This window comes from Elephantulus edwardii, unplaced genomic scaffold (genome assembly GCF_000299155.1).
Source record: "Elephantulus edwardii isolate Elephantulus edwardi_28Jun2011 unplaced genomic scaffold, EleEdw1.0 scaffold00003, whole genome shotgun sequence".
Lineage (NCBI taxonomy): Eukaryota > Metazoa > Chordata > Mammalia > Macroscelidea > Macroscelididae > Elephantulus > Elephantulus edwardii.
The window spans coordinates 18,707,539-18,722,891 of NW_006399753.1; the positions used below are offsets into that span (position 1 = coordinate 18,707,539).

Below are 15,353 nucleotides of genomic sequence, written 5' to 3' on the forward strand. Positions count from 1 at the left end.
TATATATATTTAATAGTGGAATGGACCTGGGGGGGAGGGATTGTAAAACAATGGGGGAACTTTTCTTTTACTTTTTTTTAAAAAAAGAGTATCCTGGGGGAAAGGCGGCAGGGAGAAAAGTACAACAGTGAGTGAAGGGAAATAAAAAATCTCTGTAAATTTTCATTAAAATTAATTAAAAAAAGAAAAGAAAAATTGATGTCAAGATTCTCATAACCAGTATTTTGCTAACAATCCTAGTTAGAATGTTTTAGGAACACTTAGTGCCACATGAAATTTTATTTCTCCACAGATATGTTTCTATCTTACGCAGAAAATGCATAGCTTTTCTCATTACCTGTACATTTTGCCTTTCTGCTTTTTCAAAATATCTGTCAGGTTAAATGTATACTGTGTTGTCATGTGCTGTCAAGTCGGAGCTGACTCATAGCTGACCCTGCAGCAGGTTTTCAGAGGCAGTAAATTGCATCAGAGGAGATTGCTGTCTTTCTCTGGCAGGGCTGCTGGTGGGTTTGAACCACATGCTTTTGGGTTGCCAGCGCAGCTCCTTACCACCAGGCCATCAGAACTCCCTAAACATATAACACAGTACCAACATCTGACTCTATTTCTCTTTTATCTCATTTCATCATTATTTATTTTTTTTAAGTCACTATTGGGAAATCTCGGGGGGGGGATTTCCTTACCTCAAGATTCAAATACTCAGCAGCGTCTTTTCTTCCATTAAAATGAGCAACTCTCTTCAGTTCTTTTAATGATTTTTCTAACTTTCCTTCCATAGTCAGCCAGCGAGCAGATTCTGAAACCCACCTAGAAAAGACAGAAGGGCAGAAGTGCTTTCAGAAAGAAAGTGGTCCCATCAAATGCGGACTAGAAGCTAGTGGGCTCTATGTCCCTCTTCAACAAGGTAGAAATTTAAGAACCCTTTGAGAAAGTTAAAGTCTCCTGAAATAAATTCAGGCAAGAATACTCTCTCTTAGTTTTGCGCTTGCTTTTATTTATTTGTGTGCTTATTTGATTACTGTTTTTATTCTGCATACAAATTAGGGAAGAACTCCCTAAGGGTCAACAAAAAAAATTTTTTAAGTTACTTAGTTATAGAGATGTGAGTCTAGCAAATGGGTAGACAGCACTATTCTGATGTGTCTTTTATTCTCATCAACCACTTCATACAATAAACAGAATTATTCAATATATCATCTTTTTGTGCTTGAAATATTTTGCTTAACATAATACTTGTATGATTTTGCAAATCATGGTGCATTAGTAGTTTAGTCTTTGTAATTTCTGTGAATTCCTCTACTGTATTTTTCCATTATCTATTTGATAGGAATTTAGATTTCACCCCGCTCAAATTTTAGACTATTTGAATTAAGTTGTCATAAACTTTCTTCACATATGTATGAATTTCTTGTGACTAAGAATGAAATTACTGGATCATGAAGTACAAATATATTTATCTTTGACAGATATCACTTCCCCTAAAATGTTAAAAGGTGACATGAACATTTTATACATTGAGTAGAAATACCTGAGAGTTCAAATTGCTCCACATTGTCTGAAGTGTAAGATTTTTCGGCCTTTTAAATGTTATCCACGCTAGTATTTTTGCATATGGGATAGATGTATACAAATATGCTTGTAATACAGTTTTCTTGTTTGTTTGTTTGTTTTGTTTTTTGGTTTTTCTCTCTTTCCTGTCATAGTCATGCACTCACCCATCCAGCTCCTTTATTCAGTTACTGGAGTAAGAAGTAGAATCAAGAAGTGGAATTGAAAAAGCATCAAACTTTTAATGCTGTGGTCCCATCAGGAAAGCAAAATAGTAAAGATTAGATCTACACTTACCATAAATGTAGGAAGAACACAAAGTAGGGCAAAGAAATGGACAGCTGCCGTGTTCACCAGTCACAGAAGACATAAGCCAGTCCTGCAAGTAATACCTGGCCAGTGCTCAAAGACAATGCAATGGCTGTCATGATCACAGGCTGGAATTGAGTTGGACTCCATTCTGTCACTTGAAGCCAAGAAAAAGGAACAGTTTTAATATTTCATTGCATAGAGAGGATGCTGGAAGAGGTCTTACAAAGACCTTAGAAATACTTACTGAGTATAAGACTATTATTGTAGATTGTTCCCAGACATACTGACATAATCAGTCTTAAAGCATAGTAAACCGAAAAGATGGGGGTGAAGACTGAGCAGGTCCCCATCAGAGCCATGACCGCAGAAAAACACAGCAGCAGAGGCTTCTGCCCAAATCTGGGGAAGAACCATTTGAATTAACACGCAAATGGTAAAAGGGGGTTTATGCTATTGGACAGGTCTACAAAGCACTCCTGGAAATCTAAACTATGTATGGGCTACCTAGTCTATTTCTATGGAGGCTGGTAATTTCCTATAGCAACTGGTTTGCTATTTAAATGAAAATGAAATGTTCTACTAAATGTCTATCTGACAAATGAGCAACAAGCTGACATTGATCATGATAGTTAATCATAAGTCTGTCTTCTCAGGATTTTAGTTAATGTTTGAGAAGCCCTAGTTGGACTATTGTTAAGTGCTTGGCCCATAACTAAAAGGTCAGCTGGCTGAACACACCAGCAGCACAGTCACTCTGGTTTAGAGTCGCTGTGAGATGAAACAGACTGCATGATACTTAACACAGCAGAAGTCTGGTAAATAGCACTTGACAGACACCAAAACTTATTTATTGTATGATGCTGTTTTCAAAGCAAATTTAATATTTGAGCTTCAAAAATAATGACTATTATTTTCTCTTGGTGATGCCACAAAAATAAGATCCTTCTCAACTTTCATAATCAAGTCAGTAGCTCCTTTTTATCTATCTAATGGATTTTCATATTTGTATTTATCTCTTCTTTTGTTACCTTGATACAGGCACATTACTTTATATAGATTGATCTCATTCTTTTTTTCCTTTGAATGAATTGATTTCTCTAATCTTACCCTTGTCTTGCCTCATTTACTAATGATTATGGAGTATTCTGCCTACATTGCCACTTGCATCCTATATCACGGGCAGTATTATTTTCCGTACTGTCATGCAAAAGTTAAAGTTGCTGTAAACACACATCAGCTGCTGTCAAGTCCATTGCCTCATTGCAACACCATGCTCTTCAGTCTAATCCTGTGCTCCATACAATTTTCCACAAATGCTGTCTTTTGACAGTAGATCACAAGATCTTTCTTCAGAGGCCCCTTTGAGTGGTCTTGAACGACAAATCTTGTAGTTTGGGATTGAGCACGTTAACATATGTAGTCCCAGGGTCCTAAAACCATTTCACTGGGCATTAAAGCAGCTATAAAAGCTGAGTCTTAGCTCATCTTCCTTTAGCCTTTGATGAACCTTTGATTTCTACTTACTTACTTTCCTTAATTATTCCAAGTAATACACATTTACAGAAATCGCCACACTAACACACTTGACAAGACCAATCCTGGGAACTTTGTCTCAGCCCTTTGTAGCATTCGTTTAAGTCTCAGCTCACATGTTACTGTTCCTGGGAACACTCTTGACATGGTTTCCGTCAATTCTTCACCCTATGATTGATGTGCTTCCCCTGTGGCTGCATTTGGCGTATATACTTGCCCTCTGTGCACTTTATCTTATGCACAAATCTCTTGGCTTCTTCATGAGTCTACTTTATGCTGATTATTTTGCCACTATCATGATCCAGTATAGTGTACTTCACCTCTGAATCAGAGGATTTTTCACCTGTCAGCAAAGTAACCATGTATGGGCGTTCCAAGCATGGACTCAGCCGGAATATGGACAGTGACAATGATCTGAGTGACTTGGAATCACATACTAAATCCCACTGCAGAAAAACAGAAAAGGCAGGTCTTGCAAAATCACAGGAGTTGGCAAAAAAATGAAAACTCAGTCACAAGTAAGCCAAATACTGATTAAAACAGACTTGTATTAACTGTGTTGAGGGAAGCCGAATATCAAATGTAATAATGGTAGACCAAATGCTATATCAGGAAATGTTGTTGTTGTTGTTGTTATGTGCCATCGAGTCGTTTGTGACTTATAGCGACCCTATGTATTATGTGTCAATCTCATTGCCTCTGACACACCCATCCCGATTACCCCAGTCACTGAATCAATCCACCTCATAGAGGGTCTTCACCTCCTGCGCGGTCCCTCCACCCTACTGAGCATGATGTCCCTCTCCAAGGACCTGTCTATCCTTACAACATGTCCAAAGTATGTCAGATGAAGCCCCAGAATCCTTGCCTCCAAGGAGCATCCTGGTTTAACCCTCTCCGGGATGAATCTGCTTGTTTTCTTGGCAGTCCACAGTACATTCAATACTCTTCTCCAGCACCACAGCTCAAAGGCATCAATTCTCCTTCTATCCTCCCTAGTCATTGTCCAACTCTCTGATGCATAACAAGTGATTGCAAAGACCATGGCCTGTATCAGATGCACCTTAGTCTCCAGAGAGACTTCAGTACTTTGGAGAGGTCCCTAACAGCTGACTTCCCCATCGCAATACGTCTTCTAATTTCCTGGCTGCTGGTGCCCAGAGCGTTGACCGTGGAGCCAAGCAAACTGAAGCTGTGAACAGTTTCAATCTCTTTGCCATCCATCCTGATACTGCCAATTGGCCCAGTGGTGAGAATCTTTGTCTTCTTGACCAAAATTTAAATACAAATTTGAACAAATGCTTTCCATTTCCCTCACACCCTCACCTATCAAATTGTACAACCCAATGATTAATCCCTCTTTCCCCTTGTATATCCACATCCCTCTGCTTCCAGCCTTTCCCACCCTCTCCTGGATCCTTATACTCATTCTACAATAACGGTTTTACACAGTATTTATCTTTGTGGGACTGAGTTAGTTCACTCAGCATAATGCTCTCCAGTCCCTCCCAAGTTAGGTAATGATTTACAAAGTTATTGCTCCAAAGTCATCTTTGAGGAAACTGATCTTCAGTTCATCCATCCAAAGGGAGTCCTGGGTGGATGTCTGTTGCTGCACAGCTACCCCCAGGCTTCCTCTCACACTTCCGTTGACTACTTAGCTTTCCGGAAGCTTCTTTTATAGGAACACTGTGAGACTGTCTTTCAGCAACCCCTGTGATAAGATTGGATTTTGCTCTTCATTTATAAAGTTTCTTGACATTTATCTTCTACCTTCTGTTGGTGCTTTCAACCCCTGCTATCTGTCTGCCTTAGATGTCTGCTAATCTCTTTTGATAGTTACCATCCTGACAGATGTCACAGCTCACTGCCTATGGTCTGATCTGACCCAGCCCCTCCAGCCCACATCTCTTGTTACCGCTTGTTTTGAAAAACCATATGCTCCAGAGTGCTAGGAAGTTCCCCAGCATTTCATGAAATATTGATAACATGATGGGATCTTTCCTGCTCACCTCCCTTTCATCTTCAGAGCATCCTTGACCCAGGTGTTACTGCTTTGCTGCAGCTCCACTCACGGACTCTTTCTTTTCCTGTGAATAATTCTGTAACTACCGTTTCTTAAAATCAGTTATAAAACAGGCATCAGTTTGTGCACTTTGTATGAATTTCCCCTACTTCTTAAGCCAGTCTTGTCAGTGGGAACAATCGTCCATTTTCCAGGCAAAGAATAGCAGATATCGTGAAAGAATTAAAGCCCTCCACATCTTGCAAGGCAGAGTTTTAGATGAGAGAGTGTAGACGTGCATGATGGTGTTTTCTCATTAACTTCACCCCTCGGAAACTCTCCAGTTTCTGAGGAGTGGTGATCAAACTCCAGGTTTTTTTCAACTCATGAAGATCAAGAATCCTACAATATTACCCTTAGGTGTTCTTGGAAATAACACAAACTCAATGTATTTTGGAGTTTTGTTGCTGTTGTCATCTTTTTCTGACAAAGTAAAGAGTAGAATTGACCCAGTGATTCCCAAGCTCATCTCTAAAGAAACGTTATCATTGCAGAAAGGGCACACACGCTTGGCCTGCTCTCAGTAGTGGTGACAACACGGTTGGTGTCACCCAGGGCAGTGACTTCTAATGTCACCTCGCCCCAAAGGACCTCCTCCCATACCAGACTATGCAGGATCCCTAGTAACGTTTTGTATACATTTCAGTCACAGAATTACATGTGATAGATATGGTTGTAAACGGCTTACATCTATTTCTGATACTGTATGAATACTTATAGCAAAATTGTTTTATAAAATCTTTACATGTTGAATTACAACACTACTGGTTATGCCATGATTAGTAACAGAAAAGTTTTAAAAGGAATTCCTTTCCTTTTGTCACTATCTTTCATTCTCAAAAAAATATTTCCATGTAAGTGTAGAAAAAGCACTTTCCCCATTATCTTAATTTAAACATTAGCAAATGTGATGTGATTAGCAACTATAAAAACACCACCAGCAAGCAAAGTAATAGCAGACACTCACAGTACAGGTAGACCAATTAATATGACTTGAAGCTTCGTTTTAATTGAGCAGTAATTAGTGGAGTAAATTAGCTTGACATTTTAGCCTTGTCGATACATTGATCCAAGTAAGATGAAGCTGTTGACAGTTTCAGTCTTCTCTCCATCCATCATGACGCTGCCTTTCGGTCATGAATCTTCTTAAGTAAGAGTTGGTAAGAATCTCCATTTTCTTGACATTGAGATGCAATCCGTACCGAAGGCTGCATTCCTTGATGCTCTGAAACAAGTACTCCAAATCCTTTCAGCAAGCAAGGTTGTGTCATCTGCATAGCACAGGTTAATGATGAGTCTCCCTCCAATCCTGATGCCACACTCCTCCTCATAGAGTCCAGCTTCTCGGATAATTTGCTCAGCATCCAGACTGATTTGGTGTGGTGAGAGAGAGAATACAGCCCTGGCACACTGCCTCCCAATTCCAAAGCGTGAAGTGCTCCCCTGCTCCGTTCGCATCTTGGTCCCAGCAGTAAGGAAATAATGAAACACATAGAACTGGGGAAAACTGCAGTAAGAAACCTCTTCAAATTATTGAGGAGTAATGTTAGTTTGAGGACTAATAAGGTGCATCTGATTCAGGCCATAATATTTCTGATTAGTGACTATGCATGTAAAAGCTGGAAAATGAGTAAAGATTGCAGAGAAATAATTGATGCCTTTGAGCTGTGGTGTTGGGGAAGAACGCTGAACATCCCATGGATGGCCAAGAGAAGGAACTGCTATGTCTTGGAGAGGGTGCAGCCGGAGTGCTCTTTGGAGGCAAGGATGATGAGGCTTCACCTCTTATACTTTAGGCATGTTTGCTAGGAGGGGCTTTTCCTTGATGAAGGACATGATGCTAGGAATGGTGGAGGGTCAGTAAAGAAGAGGAAGACCCTTAACTAGGTGGATTGACACGGTGACTCTGCAACGGGCTCTTACGTGTCAGGAAATGTGAGGATGGTGTAGGATAGAAAATGGTTCAGATCTTTTGTTCAAAGGATCGCTCTGAGTCGTATTTGACCTGATGGTACCTGACAACAACAACAACAGGTACTTCAATTCATTGTTGTTGTTGATTGCCTTTGAGTCGAGCATGACTCATAGTGATCATATGAACAAAAGGCCTGAAGCCTTTCTATAGCTATCAACATTTATCAAAGTTCAGAGAATTTCCAGAGGCATGTTGTTTAGGAAGTGGATGCCACTCCTGCTTCCAATCAATCCATTGATTTTACTAAAACGGTTTTTATTGTTATGAATGGCTACAGAGATATTTTTATAAATAATAAATATCTGCTGAGACAATGCACACAATTTTTTATGTGTAGTCACTTTTCTGTCAGGCCTTCTGACAATATCTGTGGGAAGAATCACTGGAGAAACTCAATATCAGCTGTAAAAACTAGGCCAAGTGCTGATTGTGGAACAGACCACCAAAGCGCCCTGTACTCCTCAAACTCCCCTCGTGACGATACTGACTCCCAGGGCCTTACCTTGGAAGAAGCAAAAGCAGCTTTAAGTCTCAAATAGTGGTGTGTCATCAAAACTATTACTCAGCTTTATCTATGGCCCGCAATCCCTGCCTTCCCACAGTTCCACCTGATGGGATTTTCTAAACAGTAATGTTAGGTGATAACCATGTAACATTCTTTCTGTTTGCTTTACCTATTTTCTGACCTCTAACTGTGCTTCTGAATTTGCAGCCCAGTGAGCCTCCATACCGTTTCCCAACTCTCCTTCCACTTCTGTCTGTCATTTTCTAACTAGATGGGGAATTTTAGTTGTTGTTGTGTATTTGTTATGTTTGAGTACATAGTTTTCTCTCCTCTCACCTCTTCTCTTTGTCCACAGGAGCAACTATCATTGATGAAGTTCTGTCTTATCCTCCACATCCTTTGGAGAAAGAATCTGACTGACTGCCACTCTAGATGGATTTTATATGATTGTATAAGCAGTATTGGTAAGCTAATAACTTGAGCCTATCAGCTGAAAATGAGAAAAGATCTGGTGATGTGCTCCCATAAAGATTACAGCCTAAGAAATCGAAGACAGCAATTCTGCTCTGTCCTATTGGTTTTCTGTGAATCAGAGTCAACACCACTGCATATAACAAACGACAACAAGTTACCATTGAGACAACATGTTACCATTGATACTCTGTAGCAGTTGTATGTTTACGTGGCCATCTCTTTTTGTTAGATTACAATTTTTTCTATTATTTATACTTGGAATTCAATATCTGGCATAAAGTAGGTCATAGATTATTAGTAATTGGATACACCAGTATTGGAAAGTTACTCAGAAAGAAGAATTTGCACTATCTTCACTCTCCCCTTCTTTTAAAATATTCAACTCAATGAAAATCCTAGCATTTGAGTTTTGGGTTCCTTTAAGAAAAGACACAGCAGATACACAAACTTATTCATGCCAATGTATAGTACCATCTACTCAGTCTTGCTAATATCAAATCAAAAGGCGTAAACCTATTTTTAAATACCCGAAACATGAACATACATTCAAAAAGAGCAAACTACATCCAACCTGGAATGATTGGGTTTAGAAATGGCAAACTCAGGCGATTTTAAGAAATGAGTGAATTTGATGGCATTCGGATATGACTTGTGGGCAAAGAAAAAAACTTCTAATGATCATTACAATAATTATTTAGGTTTCTGTTTTTGGTCACTCATAAAGATTCAGCTCTGAAGGAAGACCTCAAAGGGCACATTCCCAACCAAGACTGGCAGATCACACAGTCTTCTTCACAGATGCCTTTTCATGAGCGAGGCTAAACTTCTCCACAGTGATTCCTCGTCTCTGGAATGAGCTCACTGACTCAGCTGCTGCATCTTTATGCTGGTGCCAAAGCTCCTTGATGGTGACTGACACACCATCTCTTTGAAACAGCAAGCAGGTCACAGAGAAGGCCATTTCTTAAGACAACAGACTTTCTAAAGCCACAGACGGGTCTGGGGCATCCACAATCCTGCTCCTGTCTCACAAACAATGCTTGGCATTTGCATCAGCAGCCTGCATTGGTTGAGGATCGCAGGGTGTCCGGAATCTTGGCGCGTCTCTATGGGCACAGCTGAAGACAGCCAGTGTCGTCAGCTGCTTGTTCTTACGAGGGTGGGGAAGAGGGAAAGCCCACATTCTAAACTCAACTTCTCAGTGAATTAAAGAATGAATAGAAAATACTAGAGGGAGACCAACTCTTGTCATGTCCCCAGAAGGACTTTCCAAGCTTCTTGTTTCTTAGTAGCAGGACTGGTCTTTTGGTTTTGAATTTAAGCCTTAATTACAACAGTAGTTAAAACACAACAGAGCACAGTTAGAGCCCTTCTAAAAGTGCAGATGATTTTTATGTCTCTCAGTTTTGTCAAAGAGGTTCAGTGATATGTGCTCTGACAACACAAAGGTGCACAGTTCTAATCCAGCAACTGCTCCTTTGTGACTTAATGTCTCTGAAAACCTGCTGGAGGGTCAGCTATGGGTTGCTTCTGACTCCAAGGTTCACAACAACATTAACAGCAGGTATGTCAAAGGAGCACTGGTACTGTAGTGGTTAAAGCAATGGGATGCTTACCAAAAGGTCGTCTGTTCAAAACCACTAGTCACACTGGAGAGAGAAAGAAGAAGCAATACACATCTGTAAGGACTGGCAGACCTGGAAACCCTATTTTACTCCTAACAAGTCACTATGAGTCAGAGAACTATCAATAGGAGTAGGACTGTTGTTGGGTTTTGTTGTTGTTGTTAAGTGTCTTTGAGTCCTAGTTGACTCATAGCAACCCTATGAATGAAAGACCTGAAAGCTTGTATAACTTCCATCCTTTTTCCAGGTTCATAGGGTTTCCAGAGGCAAGCCATTTTGAAAGTGGATGACATTCCTGTCCAAGCTTGTTTTAATCGGGGAGTTCCATCTAACGCTGTCCACCATGGGTAACCATTATTGCATTTGACACATCAGTGTCACAGTGTTCAGCTTCACAGCAACCATAAGTTACCTCTGTACAACAAATGGACAGAGCAGGGCTGTATGGCCTAGAAAAATGTTTGACCAAAAACAATTAAAAACAGGCCTGAGGGTCATGCATTAAAGTTACCCACCTTTGGATTGGTAGCCTAACTTTCTATCTCCTATGCCAACAGAGCTCTCTTGTTGTTGTTGTTAGATGCCATTGAGTTATAGATGACTCATAACAACCCTATGAAAGAACGACCTGAACACTTGTATAAAATCTTCAAAGTATAGAACTTTTTCCTGTTTCTTCAATTGACCAAAACCCTCGAACTTACTGCTGTTGAGTTGGAACTGATTCATAGCTGACCTTCAACCAGGTTTCCCTGAATCTGTCCGTCTTTATCTTACAGAGCACTGGTGAGCCTGAACTGCCGGGGAGGTGCTGCTTTGGGGTCAGCAGTGCAGCTCCCCAGAACGGTGGCTCCACTGATGGTGAGTGTACACATTTTTCTCAGGTCATATTTCCCAAAACTCTTTTAGAATGTTGTCGTTGTTGTTGATTGCTGTTGAATCGAGAGTGACTCAATAGCGACTCTGTGAACAAAAGACCTAATGCCTTTCTGTAACAATTGTTATTTCTCCAAGTTCATTGAGTTTCCAGAGGCATGTGGTTTAGGAGGTGGATGCCACACCTGCTTCCAAACCACGAAACACTGTCCACATTGGGAAACCATTCTGGTATTTGAGACCCCAATGGCACAAGGTTCAGCATCACAGATACCCAGGTTACTTCATACTACACATTGGCAAAGAGTGATACATGAAGTGGAAGAGTGTTCCTCCAGGTATAACAGCTCTAGTTTCATTTAGCAGTGGTTAAGCGTCATCGAGTCGAATACAACTGAGAGTAAGTTTTTCACAAAAGACCTGAACTGTGTTGTATAACTAACATCATTTCTGTGCAGAACTCTGTTCTAGAACTAACATCATTTCTGTTCATTTAGAGAGTTTGTAGAGTTTCCAGAGGCATCTAGTTTAGGAAGTGGATGCCACTCCTGCTTCCAGAATAAATCAATCTGGAAGCTCATCTAAGCATTGTACATAATGGGTAACTTGGTATTTGGCAAGACTATGGAACAGTGTGCAGCATCACAGCAACACCAAGTTGTTCAGTTCAGCAAATAGACAAAAGATTGCTGTATTATTTAAGGAATAGTCATTAAAAATTAATAAATTTGGCAGAGTTGCAGTCCCATCCCCTTCCCCTGTGGGGTTTTAAAGCTACACCTTTGAGCAGACCTCCCCCCAGGCAAAGTCTCAAGGACACCTTCTCTTGGGGGGAAAGAGCAGTAATACACATCAAATATGACCCAAAAACCCTCCTTATGTGCCCGTCAGGACTGCCATCAAGATGCAAGCAGGCAGCCAAGCTTCCAGAGTGGAGGATCCAGGCCCTGGCCTTCGATCCCATCTCCTCCCCCTGTGGGGTTTTAAAGCCAGACCTTTGAGCAGACCTCCATCCTAGGCAAAAGTTCAAGGACACCTTCTCTTGGGGGGAAAAGAGTGGTAATACACATCAAACGTGACCCAAAAAGTTCCCTTACGTGCCCATTAGGACTGCCATCAAGATGCAAGCAAGCAGCCAAACTCCCAGAGTGGATCTTTTAGAATAGAATCCAAAAAACATGCATATACTCAATCAAAATATATAAATATTTTAATGCCCCCAAATAAAATTAATGAATAAAAAAAGCACGAATAGACAAGATTACACTCACAATCAATCAAGGAAATAAATATCTGTATCTTTTTTCTATATCACCTCTGGAAACTTTATGAAAACTTTTAGAAATGACAATAGTTATAGAAATGCTTCAGGTATTTTGTTCATAGGGTCCCTATGAGTCATGCTTGACTCGACAGCAATCAACAACAATAACGTCTTTATTTCTCTCTTTCGCTTTCTATATTTATATATCTGTGTATATATAGATATATATACATATAGATATATATACACACATACATATATACATATACATATACATATACATACCTATATATACATATATACACATATATACATATACATATATACATATATATAAACATTATATAATTGTTGTTAAGTGCCATTGAGTGGAGTATGACTCATATCAACTCTATGAACAACAGATCTGAACCGTGTCCTTTCCTGTGTTGTGTTCACCATCTCCAACACATGCAAGCCCACTGCTGTAGTCAAAAGGTACCTGTAGCTATTTCTCCTCATTTTGAAGGAGTTTCAATCTGAGGTCTACAACTAAGACTATTATCTATTCTTCATAGGGCTTTCAGAGGCCTGTTATTTCAGAAGTTTATGACTATTCCTGCTTCCTATTTTGTCTAAATCTAGGAGCCCTACTGAAACTTGTTTATCATGGATGACTTTTCTGGCAACTCAAACATTGGTGGTGCAGCTTTCACAAACCACAGTAGCTCACAGGTTACCCCAGTACAGCAAACTGACAGACAAGTGCTATACTAAATACAAAAAGCTACAGATTGATGCCTTTGAGTTGTGTGGTATTGGAGAAGAGTATCAAACATCCCGTGGACTGCCAAGAGAACTAAATGATCTGTTCTGGAGAGGGTGAAGCCAAGCTGTTCCTTGGAGGCAAGGATTTTCAGGCTCTGTTTCATATACTTTGGGAATGTGGCCAGGAGGGACCAGTTCTTAGAGAAGGACATCATGCTTGGAAGGGTTGAGAGACAGCACAGGAGAGAAAGACCCTGGATGAGATGGATTGACACAGTTACTGGGGTAAAGAAAGTTAAGTGTGCCAGAGACAGTAAGATTGGCCCAGGATAGAGTGGAATTCAGAACTGTAGTAGATACAGTATCACTATGAGTCACAGTTGACTTGATGGCACATAACAACAAGTTACAAAGTATTTAGAGACATGCAAATCATTCCCCAAGTTATTACATATTACATATCTTAATAGCTGGTGGCCTAGTGGTAAGAAGCTGCACTGCAATCTGAAAGGCACACAGTTTGAGACTACCAGCTGCTCTGTGAGAGGATGAGCAATTTCCTTTCATGTGATTAACTGCTTCAAAAAACCCACTGGAGGGTCAGCTATGGGTGGTTATGACTCTACAGTACACAATGACAACATCATATACAATATCCGGGAAATTTAGTAGCATGTTACACTACATGTTGGGCTGCTAATCAAAAAGTCAGTGATTCAAATTCACTAGATGTCTCACTGGGGAAAGATGGTCTTCTCCTGTAAATATTTACAAAAAAACTGATAAAGGATCACCATGAGTGGGACTTGGATTCAGTGGCAATGAGCTTAGTTTTTAGTTTCTATAATATTCTATCCTAGTGAGCTGTAGTGGCCTAGGGTAAGAAGCTGTGCTCCAGTCCCAAAGGCGAGTGATTCGAATTAGGCAGCTTCTCTGTAGGACGATGGACAATCTTCTGTGCAATTGACTGCCCCTGAAAAATCCACTGGAATGTCAGCTATGGGTTGATTCCAACTTCATTGTACACAATAACAACAATTAAGCTGTGGTGCTGCAGAAGAGTATTGAATATACCATGAACTGCCAGCAGAACAAACAGGTTCTAGAGAGGGTGAGACCAGGCTGGTCCTTGGAGGCAAGGATTCTGAAGCTTCATCTGACATACTTTGGATATGTTGCAAGGAGGTATCGGTCCTTGGAGAGGGATGTCATACTTGGGAGAGTGGAGGGACAGAGCAGGAGAGGAAGACCCTCAATGAGATGGACTGATTCAGTAACTTAGGTAATGGGGTAAGGTGTGTCAGAGACAATATGATTGGCTAAGGATAGAGCAGGGTTTAGGGCTGGTGTACATAGGGTTGCTATGAGTTGCAGATGACTCGGCGGCACATAACAACAACAACAACAACGAGATGGCATAAACAGTTAAGTCGTTGATCAGAGGCTTAAAGTTTGTGGATTTGAACATGCCCAGGAGCTCCTCAGAAGACATAGGTATAAGCTTTGAAAAAGGTCACGGCTTCAAAACTGTTGTACTCAGAATATGTAGTTGAAATTGAGTTGGTAGCAAGTAGCAACATTTGTCCTTGCAGGAGTTTTCATCAGCTTGATACTTCCTGGAACTAATGCCTATAATGGTCTGGCACGGCAGTCCCACTGGTGGTACATGGTGCAAAAATCAAGCCCACCTCCTACCTCAGAGATGAGAAACAAGAGATGTAAGAATGGTGGATTCTGATGGAAAATAGCTGTAACTTCTCCCCTGGTGACATTTTAGTGACAGTGGCTAGGACAGCAATCATAGCAACATGAGTATGCTTTGTGGTCCACGTTCTTTATACGATGGTATATTCTTTATCCAGCAACAAAACAAACAAGCATGTAGGGTGATGTTCCCTTCTTAATACACGCATTTTTAGAGGCAGTGACCTGCAAAAGCCTTGGTTAGATCCCAGCAACTCCCAGCTGCTGCTTCCTGACAGTCCCTGAGAAGTCCCTTGGGGTAGAGTAATCGGTGAGTGTTTCGGAAGTTGGTGAATGGGGAACAACAGAGAACTGATGAGCAAGCCTGTAAGAAAATTAGTCACTGGGAAAACGTTCAAGAAAAACTATTAAGATTTCTTTTCTGTAAAAGGCAGAAAATAATCTCGTATTTTATTTAAAAAGTAAATGTTCATTTAAAGAGCATTGTTTCCTTCTCCCCTACTTTGCTGAAAATGGTAATACCCAATGCATTTGCTTGGTTGTTGAATAAGACATCACTTAGAACCTCTCAGCCTAAACACTAAATATTGTCAGGTAACAAGGAATGCTTTGAAGGCTTGGAAGATAGATCTTATCTTGTTTATAAAGATAATTAGTTCTAAGAGACTAGTACTCTAATAGAAGGATTGGGGAAGCAAGTGGCCAGGAGATGTGTTAAAAGT

The 15,353-nt window shown here is 40.4% G+C and overlaps 1 pseudogene; it reads right to left on the reverse strand.

The window, feature by feature from the left end:
- LOC102874231 overlaps positions 1-8,164 on the reverse strand; it is a 20,993-nt pseudogene extending 12,829 nt beyond the window's left edge.
- Between the last annotated feature and the right edge of the window lie 7,189 nt (positions 8,165-15,353).